At 43.6% G+C, this 21,678-nt stretch overlaps 1 protein-coding gene across 3 annotated transcripts in view; it reads right to left on the bottom strand.

Moving 5' to 3' along the window:
- The window catches only part of PKNOX2 (PBX/knotted 1 homeobox 2), a 345,266-nt gene extending 323,874 nt beyond the window's left edge, over window positions 1–21,392 (bottom strand). For 2 of the 3 annotated variants that reach the window (XM_060250578.1, XM_060250579.1), the window contains exon 1: window positions 21,250–21,391. The gene's annotated coding sequence lies outside the window, so the exon portion shown is untranslated. Of the gene's footprint in view, window positions 1–21,249 lie in introns of all 3 variants that reach the window. The other variant, XM_060250580.1, reaches the window with a different exon arrangement.
- Window positions 21,393–21,678: the final 286 nt, after the last annotated feature.

Below are 21,678 nucleotides of genomic sequence, written 5' to 3'. Positions count from 1 at the left end.
CAGCATCTAGTAGGTCAGACTACTATAATTCACTCTGTCACACTACCTCCTAAATGCAATTCAGATACTCCACCTGGTACAGAAATGCTGCAGTTAGACATTAGTGTTAGCAAGCAAAGAGTGCTAAAGCAAATGAAATGGCTCTGTTTGTTTTCATGCCATACTCAAGGTGCTGGGTTTGGCCCATAAAGCCCTAGATTATAGTGACCAGGCATTCAGTTGATTATGTGTATGTGATTATTGTGCTGGTAATTTGACATTTTTATATATTGTTTCAACTGCCCATAAGCCACTTTAAGCACCTTTGTCAGAGGACTGCCCCTCCCCAAACTCCAACTGGTTGGGAATAGGGTGACCAGGCCCTTCCTGGCTGCCAACAAAGGTGGGGAAGGTAAGGCTGCCATCTCCAGGTTGGGAAACTCCTGGAGATTTGGGGGTGAAGCCTGTGACCTCAGGGAGGTACAAAGCCGTAGAGTCTGTCTTCCAAATAATCAATTTTTCTCCAGGGGAACTGACCTCTGTAATCTGGAAATGAGCTGTTATTCCAGGGGATCCCCAGATACCACCTGGAGGCTGGCATCCCCAGGACTCGGGAAGGACCTAGCTGAAGATTCCATCTCACAGGAAGGCCTGTTAGACTTCTACAGACACACAAGCAACAAGAGGAAGCCTTGGGAAAGACACATGCATAGAAACCCAAAGGCTCATGGCTGTGAGCCTTTGGGTTTCTTTGCATGAGACTTCTACAGAGAGCAACGCCTTCCCTTTTGCAGCCCCGGAGCTTTGGAATACCTTGTCTTGAGAGGTTCTATTAGTCCCAGCCATTGCAGGGGGTTTGACAGGGGCCAGATACCATTTTGATTTCTATGACTTCCAAATCTGCTTTTAATATTCAATCCTACCTACCCAGACTGTTCTTATGCTGCTGTTGCCTGGTTTTCAGAACAGAGGGGGGAAGCTAATTGTTTTAAGGTGAAGACCCATTGTGTTGGTTGCTTTACAATTTTATTAAGTTAAGGTTGGAAATGTTAACTGCTTTATTATGTCGTACATCCGCTTCAACATCCTTGAAAAAGGCTTACACGTTTTGTAAACAAACGTTTGCTCTCAAGGCAACTTAACGCAGAATACATATAACAAGGTTAGAATTCAGCCCACTTCTTCCATTGTTCCAATTGCCACTTAATAGGAAAGTCTTCCATTGATACAAGGATAATGCAGGCTACTAAATGAAAATGTATTTAGCCTGAATGGAGTTGCTATCCCTTCACAATCCTTATGAACAGGTCACATTTTAGAAATTCTGCCAGCAATATAAGATGATGCAAAAGCAGGAAAAACTATTCTGGATTGAGGCTGTTCACGTTTTCTGCGAGAGCAGCATTCTTCTTTTGAAACAAACTGCAATTAGCCCTGATGCTGTCGGAAGAATAGCACAGAGCAACCCACCAGTGCCTTCATCTTCCCCAAAGAAAATTCTAATGAGGGTAAGTAGTTCTGCAGGAATAATGCTGTATTCTTTTGTCATCCCTACTACTATAAAAGCTGAAACTGTTGTGCAGGACAAAATAGAAGCTATAACGACCATTAGGCATTAATGACTTGTCTGGCAAAACCGTATTTAATAATTAAAATAATGAAAACGACCTAACCAGATACCCACAATTCTAGTGTCTGTCCATAAAAGTGCCCCAGGGGGCCTTGGGCATTTTGCTCCATGGGGAAAAATGAAGGATGGGACAGTTCATAATTTGCTGGGTTAAGAAGCAACACTAGCAAAACGAGAAAAGGTTGAAGGCTTGGAAGCTCCACCAGTGCTGAACAACCATTTTCATAAATTTCTTTTATTATAATACAGTCAATGCTTTTCAGAAGGAGAGAGAGAGAAAAAAAGACAAATTGAAAATATTATTCTAGCTGAGGGTTGTTGGTTTTTTTGTTTTAAATCAAGACAATATTACATAACCATCTTAAAGCCAAACACTGTAATCTAGTTTGGTGTTCTTTTTAGTGTAGAAATAGCCATACCATAAAATCTATGGGCAGAAGAGGGTCAAACCCTCCCCTTTTTATGGGGCGGGAGACAGCATGCTACAAAAATCTCTCATTTAAACACACAAAGATGTAGCATTGTAGGGAAACCAGACGGGTACCACAAGGCAAACTACAGCTGGGTAGGGTGGAATGAGAATTTGCATCAGAAAATGGCATAGGGTCCTAGCCTCGATCCAACCCCTCCCTTCCCTCCACATTTGCTTTTGCCTTTAAAATAAGATGTGAGATCCTGATCACAGACATCCTGTCCTGTATAGTTTGAGCCTTACATCATCTGGAAAATGCTATTGCAGGGATTTTGCAATATTTCTACATGACAATTACAAAAATTACTTAGCATCTTGTTCAATACACAATGCTAAGGTTCTACAAACTCCAGATCTGTTTAACAGTGACTGTACTTTACCTAGCTTGCATATCACTATACACTAGTTAGTTATGTCCCATCCTTTGTGATCCCAGCAACACCTTCCAATCCTCTAAAACCATCCTTCCCTTCCTCCATCCCACAAAGCACTGGGGAGAAATCCTTGAGAACACACTTTCCCCTCAGCAGTAAAATCAGAGAAGACTGCAGAAGAAGACTGAAGGTTTATACCCCGCCCTTCTCTCTGAATCAGAGACTCAGAGCGGCTTACAATCTCCTATATCTTCTCCCCCCACAACAGACACGCTGTGAGGTGGGTGGGGCTGAGAGGGCTCTCACAGTAGCTGCCCTTTCAAGGACAACCTCTGCAAGAGCTATGGCTGACCCAAGGCCATTCCAGCAGGTGCAAGCGGAGGAGTGGGGAATCAAACCCGGTTCTCCCAGATAAGAGTCCACACACTTAACCACTACACCAAACTGGCTCGGAGAGAGGGAGAAACCCTAGCAAAGTCCTTCAGAATTTGGACTTTCTGCTGAGGTAGGAGGAAGACTCCCTCTTTCCTCCAGTTTCCTGCCTGCTGTTGTCCTCATCACCATCATGGCAGAAACTGGAGATGGTTGGTGGATATGTAAAAACAACTACCATAAATCAACACTTGGGATCCCCTACAACATTTTGAATTTCGTTGTTGTTGTTGAATAAGTTGATTCAGAAATGATTCTGGATTCCTTCTCTCTGTCCAAACAAACACTGGCTTTTTTGTCCTCTGTCAGTATGATCCCAAAGATTCCATGCTAGAATCCAAGCTACATATGTAGGCCTATGACACAGAGTTACAGAAAAAGAATGTCAATATTCAGTTTTAATATCTGTTCCTTTGTATGGAAGCGCAATCAATTACTCACAAAAGCGAGCGCAGATACTAACAGTTCCCAATGCAAGAATTTAAACTCAAAGGCACATCTCTGCACAATGTCTATGAAGATTTAATAATAGTAAAATTAAAATTGTAACTGAAGCATAATGAAGAATTTATTACAAACAGGCGTGCAAACGCCAAGATTGGCCTCTGCGGAATAGCGATCGCTTCACAGCAACAGTAAACAATGCACAGAAATGCAACTTAATTATCTTTTGATTCAAAATACACAAGCAGATGCACAGACAATCCTTTGAAGGAGGTTAAGGCAAGGGAAGTGGGGGGGGGGGCTTTGTAAAAGGGGCTGTCACAAGCCATCATTCCATTGGGGGGGGGGAAGTTCATCTGGAATCTTTAGTCAAGTATTGGTCAAAGCAATCAGATTTTTGTTCACATTAACGAAGGGGCACCACAGAGCACCCTTTGCAGAACAGAGGATGGCACAAAGTTGTATCCCAACGCTACTAAATTTTTAAGCACTAAAAAGCCCTTCTCCAACTGTTAGAGGAACATGTGGAATTTTGAAATAGGGCCAGGGGGTGTGATCCATGCATTCAACTGTCTAGCTATATAATCAGAATAGGTCAGTGGGGGGGGGCTAGTTATTCTATGAGCTAATATCACTTAAGTCATTGCAACATTATTATACCTCTAGTCCAGAGCTCTGGGCACAAAAAGAAACCTCTGATGTGATTATGTTTTCCCCATTAATTTGTATGGAAGAGACAAGCTTTGCACACAATGAGTGTTTTCTCCACTGAATTGAATGGGGAATCCTAATATCTGCAAACAATTCATCATACTGCAGTTACAATTTTAATTTTATTTGCAGATTTTGCAGACAGAAGGAACTAATGCATTCTATCAAGAACAGTTTAGGACAAAACATCGTGATTTTATCACTTATTTATTTAGAACATTTTAATATCATAGCAGGAACTCATTTGCATATTAGGCCACACACCCTGACATCACCATTGTTTCACACATGGTTTTTTGGTACAAAAAGCCCAGTCTGAACTCATTTGCATATTAGGCCACACCCTCTGACAGCAATCCAGCCAGAGCTGCATTCCTGTGTGTTCCTGCTAAAAAAAAAAAAAAACCTGCCTTTAATTAAAAGCCAGGTGAACAGAAATTTTCTGGCCTGGAACCGAAAAGAAATCTAGGACAAATCTCAAGGGGAAGAGCATTCCATAAGCAAGGTGCCACTACTGAAAAAGTCCTGTCTGGCTGCTGTCCACCTTACCTCTGAAGATGTGGGCACAGACAGCAGGTCAAAAAGGTGGGTTGGACAACATGGGGGGAGGCAGTCCTTCAAGTATCCTAAGCAGAGAAAGCAGGTAATAAAGAGAGTTCCTGCTTTCCTAATAATATCAGAAAAAAACAGGCAAAGGCCTTTGTTTAAACAGATCAACCAAATTAGAATAACAAAAGAGAAGCTGATGCTTGGTGGTGGGAAGTGCCCTGAAATTGCTGGATTTCAAGGCAAGAGATTAACAGAGGTGGTTTGCCATATTGCATTATGACTCTGGTATTCCATTCAAATACTAACCAAGACTGGCCCTGCTTAGCTTCTGAGAGCTGACAAGGTCATGGCCAGTTGAGATTTACACATAAAGAACTCCAGAGGAGATCCTGAGGAACAGCATTACGTCCCTACAAGATACACCCCCTCCCACATGTTATAGCACTAAGCAATCCACCAAGATGCTAGGTTGACATTTTCAGCAATTGTGCAATTGAAGGCCTGTCAATTTCAGAAAACAAGGGAATTCCAGAGAACACCAGAGCACATACTGAGTCACTAACCAGGTCAGGGGATTTTCAGATTTACAGAATGGAGAAAGAACAGAGCTTGGCTTGCAAAGCTGTGGTACATCAGTTTTCTGAAGAAGAGGCTCAACAGGAAATACATTCAGAAATTGAGTTCGTACCTCCTATGCAAAACCCTCCTTCGTATTAAAATAGTAGAAAGCCCAGCAGGTAGATTTAAATATATTCTACAATGATTTTCATTAACTCCTTTCACCAACTGTGTGTGTTAACTTTTAAGATGATAGCATAAGCATTAAACATTTTGTTTATTTCAGTAGCTCTTTTCACTGCTCTTCATAAAGAGAGTATAGAATAAAAATTAAGGAGCTTTTTGCATAGATGGGTGAGAAGCCACGTTTTGGGAGTTTAGTAAAAGGTTACAAAACATTCCCTGGATTTTATTATCACTTTTCTACTCCAGTCCTTCAGTCTACAATACCTAGTGCTCAAAATTAGTCTTCACTTTGGAAAAACATGTTTCACACCTTTAAAGCACAAAACCCTTTGCAGTATTTTTAAAAGTTTTAGGCAAAAAAGGGTTTGAGTGAGATTAAAACCCATTCTAGACAAAACCCCACCATATAGCTGGACTGAGTTAAGTAGATACAGGAGCTAAAATCTCTGCAGATGAATATGTACATCTTTCCCACAGTTATCACTGGCACTTCACTGGTTTTGTAATGTTAAACCTTGGGATGGGAGAAAAGGCAGAATGGTATAGCCCAAGCTCATCAGATCTTGGAAGCTAAGCAAGATTGGTACTTGGAAGGGAGACCACCAAGGAAGGATCTGCAGAGAAGAAGATGAAGAAGATATTGGATTTATATCCCGCCCTCCACTCTGAATCTCAGAGTGGCTCACAATCAATCTCCTTTATCTTCCTCCCCCACAACAAACACCCTGTGGGTGGGACTGAGAGGGCTCTCACAGCAGCTGCCCTTTCAAGGACAACCTCTGCAAGAGCTGTGGCTGACCCAAGGTCATTCCAGCAGGTGCAAGTGGAGGAATGGGGAATCAAACCCGGTCCTCCCAGATAAGAGTCCACACACTTAACCACTACACTAAACTGGCCAACAACCTCACTCACCTAGAAAGTCCCTTGCTGGGGCCATCATACATGGGCTGCAACTTTATACACACACAGGCTCTGAGGCCCTTAGTTTAAGATTCTGATCTAGAGTCCTGAATTCATGTCAGCCAATGTATACATTGGAGGACCCTAAAGAATACTGAAGGTTGGTGTAGCATAGGGGTCAAAGACCATGCAGTGCAAACTTTAACTCAAATATCATAGTGGCTAAAACCCTTTACTGATGTTGTTTCCTGCAGGCTCCACCTCCCAACTGACATACATTTTCTCATCAGTTTGCACAAATTTCGTCAAAAATAAACATAAGAGCATAAGAGAAGCCATGACAGATCAGACCAATGGCGCATCCAGTGCAACACTCTGTGTCACACAGTGGCCAAAAAAAACCCAGGTGCCATAAGGAGGTCCATCAGTGGGACCAAGACACCAGAAACCCTCACCTTGTTGCCCCTCCCAAGCACCAAGAATACGAAGCATCACTGCCACAGACAGAGAGTTCCAACAATATACTGTGGCTAACAGCCACTGATGGACCTCTGCTCCATATGTTTATCCAATCCCCTCTTGAAGCTGGCTATAGAGGCTGCGATCACACACACTAAATAATGCACTTTCAATCCACTTTCAATGCACTTTCCAACTGGGTTTTACTGTGTGAACTGGCAAAATCCAGTTGGAAAGTGCATTGAAAGTGTGTTGAAAATGCATTATTTAGTGTGTGTGATCACAGCCAGAATGTGCCAATTGGAATCTACAAAAGCAGGATCACTGACTGTACAGACAAGGCAACATGTGTAGGGTTCATATAGAGCTATACACATGGTGTACATTAAAAAGGGCAAACCACCACAATCCCACTCCCTGCAATGTTCAGACTGTGTGTTCAGGAAGACATTATTTAGGACCAATTCATATTATTGGAGTTGGACACTGCAATTCATAGTCCTTCCCTCCTGTGTGCAAGGTGATATAAGGATTTATTGCCCATCCTTCAGACAGGAGTAGCTGCTAGATGAAGAACACCTGCTGTATACACAACTGACATGCTAGTAGAACTAAAGGATGAACTGGGATAAAAAGTTCCTATGTCTATGGAAACATTTCCCATATTTCTGATATAGCATCAAACCAGAAGGGCAAATGTGACTGGTTTGCTGACTCATTCTCAGGTGCCAATTTACACTATTTGGGAACCACATGTCCAAGTGAATGATGACAATGAGACATCCATCTCTAAAAATGAGGAAATACAGTATATGCAGATACATACCGGAGATCTGAATTAGCTACGCCTCCTTGGCTCACACTCAATGAACATTTGGTGCGTGTCTTCCCTATGCATTTGACAATGTTCAATAAACACCACATGTGGGACACAAAATGTGAATTGGTACTTACAGTAGACCTTGGCATGCTTTAGTATCATCATGTGTTAATAAACCTAGTTCTAGTTCAGATTAAACAACAACTGTATATAGGTTTTGTGTGTTATAATGCGGGATGCGCCGGACCAGATTTTCTAGCAGTAGGTGCCCTGAGACATAAAATTGGAAAAAATCTGAAAACCATCCTTCAGATTAGAACTTTTCTTTATGAACACCATACATCATGCTTCAAATTGAACAAAACTGTTGGAATGCTCTATTTAGTATGGCCACCAGCCTTTTAGATTCAGCCAAAACTCATTGCTTCTACTAGAAGTAGGGTTGCCAACCTTGATTTGTTAGAATCGTGGAGATTCAGGGGTGAAGCCTATTGGGTTAAATATATATATTTAAAAGGTTGCCTTGGAAGCTCAGAATCTTTACTTTCACAGTATTCCTAGTTCTCCATGTTTCTCAGTTAAGGGGGAAATGTTGTTTAAAAAACTTGCAAAAATAATCTGACTCCAGTGGTAAGAAGAGAAAGAAATTTTACTTCCTAAAATATAAGCACATCTTACCTGACATATTCCTGTAGGTTCATTTAACATACTGTGAACAAATTAACTTCAAAATTAACTTGCCACAGCTCCAAGCCTGGGTAAGAGAGAGAAGAGAGCCCCTATATAAAATAAAACAGAAGGCAAGCAACAGCCAAAGAGGCTCAACATTTAGCCCATGAGAGGGTAGGGACAACTGCCAAATGTACTTACAAGGGAGTGATGTGTGTGTGTGTGTGTGTGTGTGTGTGTGAGAGAGAGAGAGAGAGAGAGAGAGTGTTCTCTCAACACTTTCCCTTTCAGATCCTCTTGCATGCAGAGTTACAACAGCCAACAAAGCCAAAGAGGGGAGGGGAGGGGAAGGACCCAACAGGATATGCTATCATAGAGTCCAATGCTCTAAAGCAGCAATTTCTCCAGGAGTACTGATCTTTGTGGTCTGGATACCAGTTGTAATTCAATGAGATGTGCAGGTCAGACTAGAAGGTTGACAACCCTAACAAGAAGGGGGATCAACATTGCATGGCCTTAGCATGCAAGACATACCAACTTTAAGTCACAAAGCACTCAATACATGTTGTACAAAGCACTGGCTGTAGCTCAGTGGCTGAGCATTTGCTTAGTATGCAGAAGAAACCAGGTTCAATCCCAGGCATCTTCAGTTACAGGTATCAGGTAGTAGGTGACTTGGAAGACCTCAGAGAATGAGACCCTAGAGAGCTGCTGGCAGTCCAACAACAATCATTGATGGACCAAAAAGTCAGTTCCCCCTGCCCCAAACTCAGACACAGCCTGATCCACCTTCAGCTTCACTTCATAAGTTCCTCCCATGAGACCTCTGGACTTCCTAAACTTCTCCAGCTTCAGTGGCTTCTTTGCTGCCTTTCTCAGAGGATCTATTTCACGGAAAGGGATATGTTGCCTCTGAGTGAGATGTGATGTCATATCTGTCTGCACTATGGCCTGCTTAGTTCTCATTAAGGTTGTTTCTAGCCTGTGTAACTGATTTGAACTGTGCAACCTTGACACAACTCTAAACCTGCCTCCTTTCCCTACAGAATGGATGGTCCAGAGAAGAATTAGCAGAATTGGTTATGTGTGCCAGAGGAAAAACATCATCAAGTTGGTTGCAACCAATAGTCCATACGATGAAAAAAAATAATAGATAGAGGGTCCTGGCATGCAACAAACAGCCAGGGTTTAGCCAAGGCAGCCAAGAGTACAGCATGGAGTAAGAAAATAGTCTGCATTAATGATAAGGGGAAAAATAATACTTTTAGAGAAGCCCACCTTCACAGCAGCCAGCCTTCAGAAGGCTGTCCTCAGTTTGACACGGTGGGCTTTTCTCCTGGGCTAGGAATATGATTCAGAAAGGAAGGGGAGCACTTGCCAACTGAAGGATGCAAGCTTCTGATAATTGCCCAGCCAAGAAAAGTGAGCATGGAATAGGGAAGTATTATTCTGCTTCCTATTTGCCTACATATTGAACCTCCCCCTTTCTACAAACAAATCTTAGCAAATTGTGATCTGCAAATCACTTGGCACATTTAATAATATTATTGACCATACTCCAAATCATGATACAGTAACACTATCTTGTACAGACATCTGGATTCGTTGCAGGCATTTCAAATGAGTCAACCTCCAAAATTTCGGCACTTCCAGCTGCATTCTAGGGAAAACAGTCTTCTGTAGTGGAATGTTTTAGCACATATTTGTTCAAAGGCGATGGCGGGGATGGTGGCAGTTTTTTAAGACTAGCAGAAGAGCCCTGCCAGGGATGATTTTTTTTTAAAGTCAGACTGTGTGTTGCAAGGTTGAGGGCATGCCCCCAGAGTTCAACATCTGCACCCTAAGGCAGTGAAGATGCAGAGCTCTAGAAATGTTTTGAGTGTTTGTGCTGAGTTATGTGATTAGAAAGGCACCTGTCAAAACATACTCCATTCATATCCCTTTTCCACACACACCCAGGACGTTTTAAGCAAACAGTCCACACTGGTAAGTCTCACAATTTTAGGCTATGAACTATTGGCTTTTTGAAATATTGAGTTACTCATTGGGTTCACAAATACTAGGTAAGGAATCCAGGCAGAGGGAGATATGCATGATTAGACATGCGTGCACAGAAGCCATCGTGAGAGGTATCCAATTCTGCTCACAGCTAACTGTGCCAGCCTCCTTTTGGTATCTTTTATTACAGGTACTTTCTCCCAAGCAGCCCAGGCAATGTACATAGTTTTCCCTTTTATCCTCAGAACAACTGTGTCAGGTGGGTCACAGTGAACGAATGCAACTGGCCCAAGGTTACACCAGGTAAGCCTCAGAGTTGAGTCAAACTAGAGGCTCCCCAGTCCTATCCAATGTTCCAAACTCTGCACCACAAAGACTCTCAGTAACTGAATAACAGTACTGTTAATGTGGGCTGAGGTACCTGGAATAGGCTGAAGAACAATTTTTGATTCACAAATTCCAGCTTGGCCATGTGGATTGACCCTGCATTAAAGAGAGGTTTCAAGCAACGTTGGTGGCTTGCATGGGTTTTGTTCTGCAACCACCACCCACATGCAGCAGTTCTTTTGGGGGCTCCATTTTCCACTTTCTGGGGTTTCCTCACAATCATTCCATGTCTTCCTAAACCTAAATATTGTCTCCAGAATGGGTTTCAGGAAAATGTGGACAGGAAGGTGCAGGTTTCCATATCTCTCCACCCACACACCTTGCCATTTCCTGCCCATTTCCAATCATGTCCACTATTTTTCCACCCCAAATGCTCATCATCTCCACAAACTTTTGACCAGCAATTTGTTTTATAGTCAGACCACTACAGCATCATTATACAACAACACCAGAGCTACTACCAGTGGCAGGGAGGTGGGGGATGGAAGGAGATGGCAGCATGAGGGCAAGTCATACAGTATACCCCTATGAGGAATGCATCTTCCATGGCAGTGAGAGCAAGACAGGGAATTGTCCCCTTGAAGAAAGTGTCAATGATATGTTCTGGAACAAAGAACATACAATGACAAACACATCCTTTTTAAAAGCTTCTTTACCACAATTGAGGGGTTTTTCTCAGATGGGGATCCCCCAAAACCACTGCTCATCTCCAGCCTGCAAAGATCACTTCCCCTGGAGAAAATGGATGCTTTGAAGGGTGGACTCTATGGCATTGTACTCCACTTAGGTCCCTGCCCTCTCCTCAGCTCCATTCCCAAAGCTCCAGGAGTCTCCCAACCTATAACTGGCAACCCTACCCCTCCAATCCCCTGTTGGTGACTAGAGGGGATCTGGCAACCCCATCTCAATATCATCTTTCTCAATCTGTGATCCAGCAACCCCACCTCAGTATCATCTTCCCAGAGTTGCTTCAGACATGACTGGGTTTCAAAAGAACAGTAAGTAGGCACAAATCATGCTTTATTTAACGCACTTTAAAGCGCAGTCGACTCAGGTTAGTATTTGGATGAAAGACTACCAAGGTAGTCCAAAGTCACTACGCTAAGTAAGGCAATGGCAAACCACCTTTGTTAGTCTCTCACCTTGAAAATCCTATGGGATTGTCAGAAGTCGACTGTGACTTGACGGCACTTTACACATGCACAAAGTTGCCTCTCAACAAGTTTGAGTGTCATAAGTCAGCCAGGATTCAACAACAGCAAGGACTCCTCAAGAGAAGAGGAGTCCCATGTAGCCAGCCTTGATCAACAGAAGCTGACCAGCAGGAAAATGAGCTGCAGGCTTGTCAGGATTCATAGCCAAAAGCTGGTGAAGAGCCACCAACTTCCTCCAGCCCTGGTTCAGGTGAACCTCAGTTGGCCATTCCCAATGCGCTAGTATCACCCACACCCTCAGAGCACCACAGACGAAGGCTGAGAACAGAGCTAAAGAGAAGACAGCAAAGTGCACATCTCCTGGCCCAATGCCAGCTGCTTGCTGATAATGACGATGAGTCGTTGCAGGACTGCTTCTGAGCAGCTAGCTGCAAGCCTAACCCTTAGGAAGGTGGCTATAAAACCAGCCAAGAAAGGCTGTTAGGCATGGACACAATGTGTGCAAATAGATGGTAAGCCACCAACTCTGCGTTGCCTGATTCTTGGAACCAGACTTTGGATTGAACAAACTCTGCCTTGCCTGACTTCTGGAACCCTGACCTTGGACTGAATGACCCTGCCTGGCACCTGATGCTCAGAGCCCATAAGCCAGTGCATTGAAGGATCTGCCCACATGACACAGCATTATCAAATATGACCACAGGATGGAATCAGACAAGCTGTTCCCTGTCCACCATAACGATGTAAATCAGGTCCTGTATTCATATTCCCAGGACTCAATATATTTCCTTAGTATACATTTTGTGGGTAACCAGTTTTTTTTTTCCAGTTGTAGAACTGTGCCATTTTACAAGACTTACACACACACAACCCCAAACCATTATCCAACATTAAAGTTATTGGATTGTCTAAATCCGATTTATTACAAGCTGGAAACAGACAATTGCCTTTTCCAAGGAATGAAGGTGGCTCAAAAGAGGGATTATTGCTGGTGATGTGTACAGCCATCCAGCTAACAAGGTTTTTTTAAATATGGTTTCACAGACCAGTGAAACCTGTTTGACCAGAAACAATACCAGGACAAAAGAAAGAAGTGTGTATTCTGTGAGAAATAACCCTCCTCAAACTATTTTAAACTCCACTCTGATTTAATATATCATGTTTCGTCATCCCTACACTCAATGGTTTGGATCCATCATCCCTTTCTACCTAATTTGGATTCAGTGGGCTGTATCCTATGGACATACCACGAATAGAGGAGGGACGGGAACAATCACACATGATCCACCTCCTTACTGCAGCCTGTCAACCCTCATAGCTTCTTGTCTGCATTGTTTCCCCAATCAGCGGCCACACTTTTTGAGATGTTACAGTAAGCTGCTGGGCAAAGATCAACTTCTGCCAGTGGAATGTCCATACAAATGGAAGCTAATGATTTGCTTCTGCTAAAACATACTCTGGAAATCTCTCTGCAGAGAATCATTGGGCGCAACCCAAATGTATTTACGCTCCTGATTCACTTTTTATATATAAACTATATATATATATATATATAAAATCTCATTTCAGCCTCTCCCCCCCATACACACACACACCGCTATTCAAAACGATATGCCTTGTGCTGTTATATTGGTGGGCCTCTTTATACTCTGAGGCTCTTAGTGCTTACAAGCTTGATTCATGATGTGTCAGGCAGAAATGGTGTAACTTCACTTACTACTAATTGGATCCTACAGAACTGAGCCTGGCATCTTTACGGCATATTATGGTATTTATGTTAGCATCAGGATTGCAGAGATATGTATAATTGTATGTGGATAGGTTTATTTTAGGCCTCTAATTATGTCTTTCAGCAGTCTCTGCAGTCCTATTTCACTCTCCCTCCCCTTTTGTTCCATTATCAGATCACGAGATGTTCAGAAATGCTCAGCAAAATACTCTGAAAGACCACGTGTGGAATGAAGAGTTAATAGCTGAACATGTATGCTCCCAGTCAAGATGAAAGAGGAAATATTAATATGTCTTATCCTTCTTCTGTGGCAATCTTCCCTTAAATTATTCCTAATTATTCCTAAGACTAAGAACATGGATGTAAGTATATTAGTTTGGATATGGTGGAGAAATGTCTGTGCATATCGAGCTTTATGGTGCTACAGACTGTAGCCACTGGCACCCATTTGCATGATCCCAGAACCCCTCAACCACAGAAAGGGCTGCCAAGCTCTATATGTAGCCACCTACAGCACAATTCACAAGAGCACTAACACAAACCTGTAACCAAAGAAGGGCAGAATAGAAAGGAGGAAAATAGCAATTGAAACAAAACCAGAAATTAGCTCCAGGGGCCAAACAAGACACAGTGGAGGAGCCATGTGTCTGCTGCATGTATAAACAGAGAGGACTTTTAAAAACATTAAAAAGGAGTATATGCAGGATTCAGTGGGAGTTCACAGGAGCACAGCTCCTGGACCTTTCTGAGAGTGCCACCTCCTCTTTCTGAGAGTTCCATCTCCTTGTCCATTGAATAGTGGGTGCAGCTGCATAACAATCCCTGGATGAGCCCCACCATCTTTTTTTCCTACGAAACAACCCCTGAGTATATGGGTGAAGGGAACTAAAGCCTTCCATTTCATCTGAGATTCTCTACAACACTTTCCTCCCAGCCCAAATGTGACACCAGACGCTATCCAGGTTGGGAAGAAAAGTGCTTGAAACAAGGAAGTAAAGATAGGTGAGGCGGGAGGGAGGATCTAGGGAGGGGCTGTGGCTCAGTAGCAGAGCATCTCCTTAGGGGTCCCAGGTTCAAACCCTGGCATCCCAAGCTAAAAAGATCAAGTAGTAGGTGATATGAAAGACCTGACATCTTGGGGACCCACTGCCAGTCTGATTAGGCAATACTGATCTTGAAGGTCAGAATTGTCTACTCTGCCTGGCAGCTGCTCACCAGGGTGTCAGGCGAAGGCCTTCCCATTATCTTTTATTCATTCACATTTATATCCTACTCTTCCCAAACGGGCTCAAGACAGGTCACATCGAAGATAAAACAATTCCAAAACAAAATGAAGTATAAAATCAAACAAAACAATTCACTGTTAAAATTCAAGAACTATTGTTTCAGATGGCGTCATTCAAAAACCTAAGCCCTGGTTGAACAATAAATCAACAGAAAGATGGTAGTGATCACAAAAAAATCCTAACTGAACCAGTATGTAGCAGGGAAGCCACATTGATGGTCAGTGATGCCCACCATCTCATCTACCTGATCCTTTTAACTAGAGGTGCCATGGATTGAACCTGGGACCTTCTGCATGCAGAGCCAATGCTGTACCACTGAACCATGGTTCCTTCCCTAGCATACCCTGCTAAGCCCACTGACCTCAATGGACTTACCGTATATGAGTGTAGTTCTACTCAAGGTTGTACTGTCAGTCTTGTTGATATTATGCTGTACTAGTTTCTGTTTACCTTTTTAAGGCTCTTTTGAACTGCTCCATTGGTAAATGTACATTCAGGACCCAAGACAACATCTGCTGTGCCAATCTACCTGAGGCACTGCAAGACAACCCAGGACAGTGCCCGCTGTAATAGCTGCACACCTGCTGGGACCATGCTATCAGCATTCCTGCACCTCACTCCCAGCAGTGTCTGCACAGCATGTTTTCCTGGTTCTGTTTTCTGCAGTATTGGCAGGCGATGCTTATAGCAGGCTTATCCTAAAAGTTACTGCTGGTTTAACTAGGTTGTCCCTTAAGATAGATGGGTTGGTCTGTGGCCCTCACAGCTTAACTTTTTAAAAACCCTCTCTTCTAATGATGATTATAAACCGGCATAATGAAACAAAATTTGCAAAGGCAAAATAAAGCCACTAGAATCTCTTGCTGAGGAAAAGGGACATATAAATGCCTTAAATAAATTTACTGATTTGCAACAAACACTCCCTACTCCCAGGAAGCTGGTATGTCAAGGAGAAGTAGCTGTCTGAAAAGGGTGCTTGCAGACCCTACATTTGTGACATTTGTTGTGTAGATATGGATAACCACTGTATCTCTTGAGAAAACTAGTCAACCCCTGAAGCATAGAAAGCTGAACCCTTCTGATGACATCATTCTGTGTGTGTGTGTGTTTGTGTGTGTGTGTGTGTGTGTGTCAACGTGGGGGGGGCATCCAAACCTGCTTCCTGCAACCCAAAATGGGCACAGTACAGCTTTATCTGCCCTGACCTCTTAGATGGCCCAGGCAAATCCAATCTCATCAGATCTCAGAAGCAAAGCAAGGTCAGCCCTGGTTAGTACTTGGATGGGAGACTGCCAAGGAAGTCCAGGGTTGCCACCTCTTAACATCTCTTGCCTTGAAAATAGGGTTGCCAAGTCCAATTCAAGAAATATCTGGGGACTTTGGGGGTGGAGCCAGGATATTTTGGGGGGTGGAGCCAGGAGACATTGGGGCGGAGCCATAAGCAAAGTTGTGACAAGCACAAATGAACTCCAAAGGGAATTCTGGCCATCACATTTAAAGGAACTGCACACCTTTTAAATGCCCTCCTTACATTAGAAATAATGAACGATAGGGGCACCTTATTTTGGGGCTCATAGAATTGGACCCCCTGGTGCAATCTTTCTGAAACTTGGAGAGCATTTTGAGGAACCATGAGATGCTATGCTGAAAATGTGGTGCCTCTACCTCAAAAAACAGCCCCTCCAGACCCCTAGATACCGCCAGATCAATTCTCCATTATACCCTATGGGAATCGATCTCCATAGGTAATAATGAAGTGCCCAGTGAACATTTCTCTCCCCCCCCCCCCGTTTCTAACTACTCTGAAGTGGGGGATTGGCATCTCACGTTGCTTCCAACTTCTTCAATGTAACACAGAGCAACCAAAGGTGCAAGTTCACCTTTTCCTATGCAAATGACCTTTGAAAAGATTGTGCAACCAATGGAGGGCCTGGGCTGCTTTCACAGCCACTGGGAGCAGCCATGTTGTTCTGCCTGCCCCCATTCAGCCTTAAAGACACAGACACACCATCCCAAGAGGAAGCCTTTCCAAGTGGAGTCTGAAGCCTCCAGAGGTAGAAAGGCACATGGTGGCTGTGGGGGCAGGGCTTCCCCCTGCCGGCCAGCTGACTGGGAGTGGGAAGGAGCCTGGGAAAGTGGGAGAACCCCCGCTGGGACCTGGGGATTGGCAAGCCTATGTGAAAACCCTATGGGGTCACCATAAATTGGCTATCACTTGATGTTACGTTACACACACACAGAAAGAGAGAGATTTATCTGACACTTCTAAACAGCTACACTTACTCCCAGGTATGTTTGCAGACTTTCTGACAATCTGTGTGCAATGAACAGACATGGAGGAAGCAGGGTTACACTGGAAGCTCTGACCTTCTTCCTACAAGCATTCAACAGAATACAAAGGACTGTATATGTTATGTTTTATAGTTCATGTACATATGGAAGACTAGCAGCATGCATACTTCAACTCTCCTCCCAAAACACATTCAACGTAATGAAAGACTACACAGATTTTAAGTGCACACAGAAGGGCTAAATAGGAGTGGCTAGGGAGCCTGCTTTTTGTAGGATCCCAAATGCACATATAGTTTGTACACATAAACTCAGTAATTATGCTGAACATGAGGGAAGGAAGCAAGGGTGCACAATCCCACTCCTCATGTGCACGTTCACTGGATGCACATGGAACATGTACAATTCTCTGGAATAGGTCCTATATGACTATAAACTATGTTTATGTAGGCTTTGCAAGTGAAATTGAAGAGCCCTGGTCCTGGTTCCCACAAATAAACCTATGCACATTGATTTCATATACACATAGGGTCTGCTCTGGCAGTGTATTATCCATGCATCTGTTGTGGGGGGGGCAGGGCTGCAACCATGATCCCAGTTCCAGTGTTCATTTATCCCAGTCCCAGTGTAACAACGTCAAGCTGGCTGAAAAGGGTGCTTTCAGACACTACATTTGTGACATTTGTTGTGTAGATATGAATAACTACTGTCTCTCTTGAGAAAACCAGTCAACCCCTGAAGCATGGAAAGTTGAACCCTTCTGACAGCATCACTGTGCTTGCCCTCAGTACCTTACACTCGGGGTGGAATTCCAGCAGGAGCTCCTTTGCATATTAAGCCACACACCCCTGAGTAGCCAATCCTTCAAGAACTTACTGTAGGCCCTGTACTAAGAGCCCTGTAAACTCTTGGAGGATTGGCTACATCAGGAGTGTGTGGTAGGCTTGCCAATCCCCAGGTCCTAGTGGGGGTTCTTCCACTTTCCCAGGCTCCTTCCCACTCCCAGTCAGCTGGCTGGCGGGGGGAAGCCCCGCCCCCAGAGGACCATGTGCCTTTCCACCTCCAGAGGCTTCAGTCTCCGATTAAAAGGCTTCCTCTTGGGAGGGTGTGTCTGTGTTACTTTGAAGAAGTTGGCAGCAACTTGTGAGTAGAGAGGCCAATCCCTCGCTTCAGAGTCGCCAAAAACGGGGTGGTGGTGGGGGAGGGAAATGTCTGCCTATGCGGAGATCGATTCTCATAGGGTATAATGGGGAATTGATCTGGAGGCACCAAATTTTCAGTATAGTATCTAATGCCTCTCCCCAAAGTACCCCCCCAAGTTTCAAAATGATTGGACCAGGGGGTCCAATTCTATGAGCCCCCCAAAAAGGTGCCCCTATCCTTCATTATTTCCTATGGAAGGAAGACATTTAAAAAGGTGTGCTGTCCCTTTAAATGTGATGGTCAGAACTCCCTTGGAGTTCAATTATGCTTGTCACACCCTTGTTCCTGGCTCCGCCCCCAAAGTCTCCTGGCTCCACCCCCAAGGTCCCCAGATATTTCTTGAATTGGACTTGGCAACCCTAGTGTGTGGCCTAATATGCACCCCTGCTTACACTACAACTAGAAATGATAGTTGAATCCACTAATCAAATGTTACTGATTTTCATTCTCTGCTATCCAATAGCCAATCACTGTCACCTAATAGGTCATCATGCCTACATGGAAACAATTCCAGTATGTACAGCAGATATCGTAAAGGACATATTTCAAGCCAAAGTGGTTTTGGTAACAAATCTAGTACCACTACATAAACTCAAATGTTGTGTGCACAGTTCAAATCTATTGCATATTCATATAAATAATCCTACAAGGAAAGCTACCAGGAGAACCAAATGAGCCAAAGGCTGATGAAATGTGCCAATGATGGACATCAGGAACACAGGGTGACGGTAGGGGAACAGGCATATGCCCCCTACCAACCATCCAAAACAAGAAGTCCTGTAACATTATTGGGCAATAATCTGCGGCTTTCAACAATAGGTATGTTTCTGAATTCCTCTTCAACAGGAATTTTGCTCAGAACATGCTTCTTTCCAACCTGAGTTGACTATATCATGCAAACAGACCTTTCACAACAGGGGTGGGGAACCTTTTTTCTGCCAAGGGCCATTTGGATATTTATAACATCATTTGCGGACCATACAAAATTATCAACTTAAAAAACAGTGCTCTGCCAAAGGAGAATGATTCAGGCTAGCAAAATTAATACAAATAATTGTTTTTCTATTTGAAGTCATGTGGGGAGAGCCTAATTTGGCACCCACACACATCTGGCCCGCCACCCTAGAAAATGCCTAGGTCCAGGGCTTTTTTTGTAGATGATGCCACATGGCTCGGCCCAATCCAGAAATCCCGAGGGCCAGACCAAGTGATTGCGAGGGCCATAAACGGCCCTCAGGCCAGACGTTCCCTATCCCTGTTTTACAACCTATTTTTCAGTGACATGTTCTGGATCGGAAAGGGGGAGGGATTCCTTTTCAATATGCATTTGGACACATGTCTACCACTACAGAAGTACTAAAGCGCTACAGATTGCAATATGTATCCAACACATTTCAAATAATTATCCAAATGTGCATCCATGTGCTCATCCAAACAAGAAATCTCTTGGCCTTCGCTGTGTAGGGAAATGAGTGACCTCCATCCAAACAAGCCAAGTTCATCAAAATTCTCAGGGGATCATTGGAGGGAATACAAGCCACAGCAGAACTACAGAACAAGTACTGAATGGGATGAGTGAGGTTCATCAAACCCCAATTAAGAACAGCCCTAGTGGACCAGACCAAAAAAGTGCATCTGTTCTGCCACTCTGTTGGGGAGAGTGGGCTAGAAATTGAACAAACAAATAAATAAATAAGTGTTGGACACTTATAACTGGGTAGAACACCTCCCAAAAATTTCAAAGTTCCAGGATTTTCCAGGAGTGGCCAGCCAACAAGCTGTGTTGCCCACTGCCACTCAGAGTGGCAACAGGAGAAAAATAAAATAAAACCCAGAAGTGACAAATGGTAGGTCTAGATATTGCTGAAACTTTATAGTTTTATCCAGAAGTACCACTGCCAGGGCTTTTTTTGTAACAGGAACTCCTTTGCGTATTAGGCCACACCCCTCATGTGTAGTCAATCCTCCAAGAGCTTACAGGGTTCTTAATACAGGGCCTACTGTAAGCTCTTGGAGGATTAGCTACATCAGGGGTGTGTGGCCCAATATGCAAAAGAGTTCCTGCTACAAAAAAAGCCCTGTGGTCCACAGCCCATGATGTGCAACCCCCATGTCTCTGTCCCCAGACCTCCTGCAGGCCCTCAGCCCCAGCAACCCTATCAGTGACATGCTGGGATGGATCCAACCATCCTGTAAAGTAGACTTTCTCCAGCTCAAGGAGTCTTAGACTAGACTGGAAGGCTTCAGAACAGCCAGAAGGAAAGATGGGGTATAAATACTGTAATAAATATATAAATAAACAAAGTTTGCTCAGTTGGAGTGGTAGGACCTAGGGAGCATCCCTCCCATCAGCTCCGAATACGGAGGTTTCAATCAAGCCGTCATGGTGAACAGCCATCTACAAACCTTCTCCCCCATGAATTTCTGCAATATCTTTTAAAGCTGTCTTACATAGCAGCTATTGCCAACATCCGGTGGTGACAGATTCCATAAATTAATTATGAGTTGTACCCTTCCATTCTTAAAAATTACAGCCAGGGCATGTATGTGAACTGGCACGTATGTGCACAACAAACACATCACACACATGTACAAAAACAAAGCATCTCCTCCTGCCACTAAAAGTTGTTCCTTTACAAAATAAAAAAGCTGTTTAAATGTCTCCTTTCCAAGCCAGCCCCACAGAGCCAGAGCTGAGAATACATTAGCCTTTAATGAAGTGAAACTCTCATCTTGCTGGAGACACCTCATTTAGCGCAATTGTTTCAGAGCCATTACAGAAAGACAATTACAAGGAAGCGGCGAGAGTAATTGGAAATGCTGGCAGGAGTTGGGCGAAATGATAATAAATAAAAATATTCACCCTAATAAGCTTCCAGGAGGGGGTGGGCTGAAGAAAATCAACATAATTAGAACTGAACCTTGGCAAGGAAAAACAGACAGCAGGGTGGCAAGTGCTCAACATGTACCAGGAATTGGGGGGGGGGGGGAGAAAAAGTGAAATGAACTCGATTATTTACTTGATCTTCAGATCTCAGCACTAGGATGACCCCCAGAGAAGCGGCTTTCCAAGAGGAGGAGGAGGAGGGAGCTGCTGTCTGCACAGGAAAGATCCAAGGTGCCAAAAATGATTACAAAGAACTCCCTTTAAAAGCCCAGCCACAAATCAGCTTTGCAGCTGCCCATGTTTGCGGCCTGAAAGATGAGAAATGTACCATTATTTAGGATTCATCAAATCACTTCTGAAACACATGCACTCTCGATACACACACACAAACAGTAATTCCGACCTTTCTTGTATTTCTTACCAGCAGAGCAGAAAAGCTCTCCCCCACCTCAGTTACTCTGCCCAGGACACATAAACCTTGCAAGCCCTCTGGAAAAAGCACCATCCTGGCCATAATAATAGATGCTATGCAAGATAAACCATATGGTGTAAATGAACAAAC

This window comes from Heteronotia binoei, chromosome 12, assembly GCF_032191835.1.
Source record: "Heteronotia binoei isolate CCM8104 ecotype False Entrance Well chromosome 12, APGP_CSIRO_Hbin_v1, whole genome shotgun sequence".
In the NCBI taxonomy this organism is placed as follows: Eukaryota; Metazoa; Chordata; class Lepidosauria; order Squamata; family Gekkonidae; genus Heteronotia; species Heteronotia binoei.
This window is presented reverse-complemented; position numbering and strand designations above follow the sequence as displayed.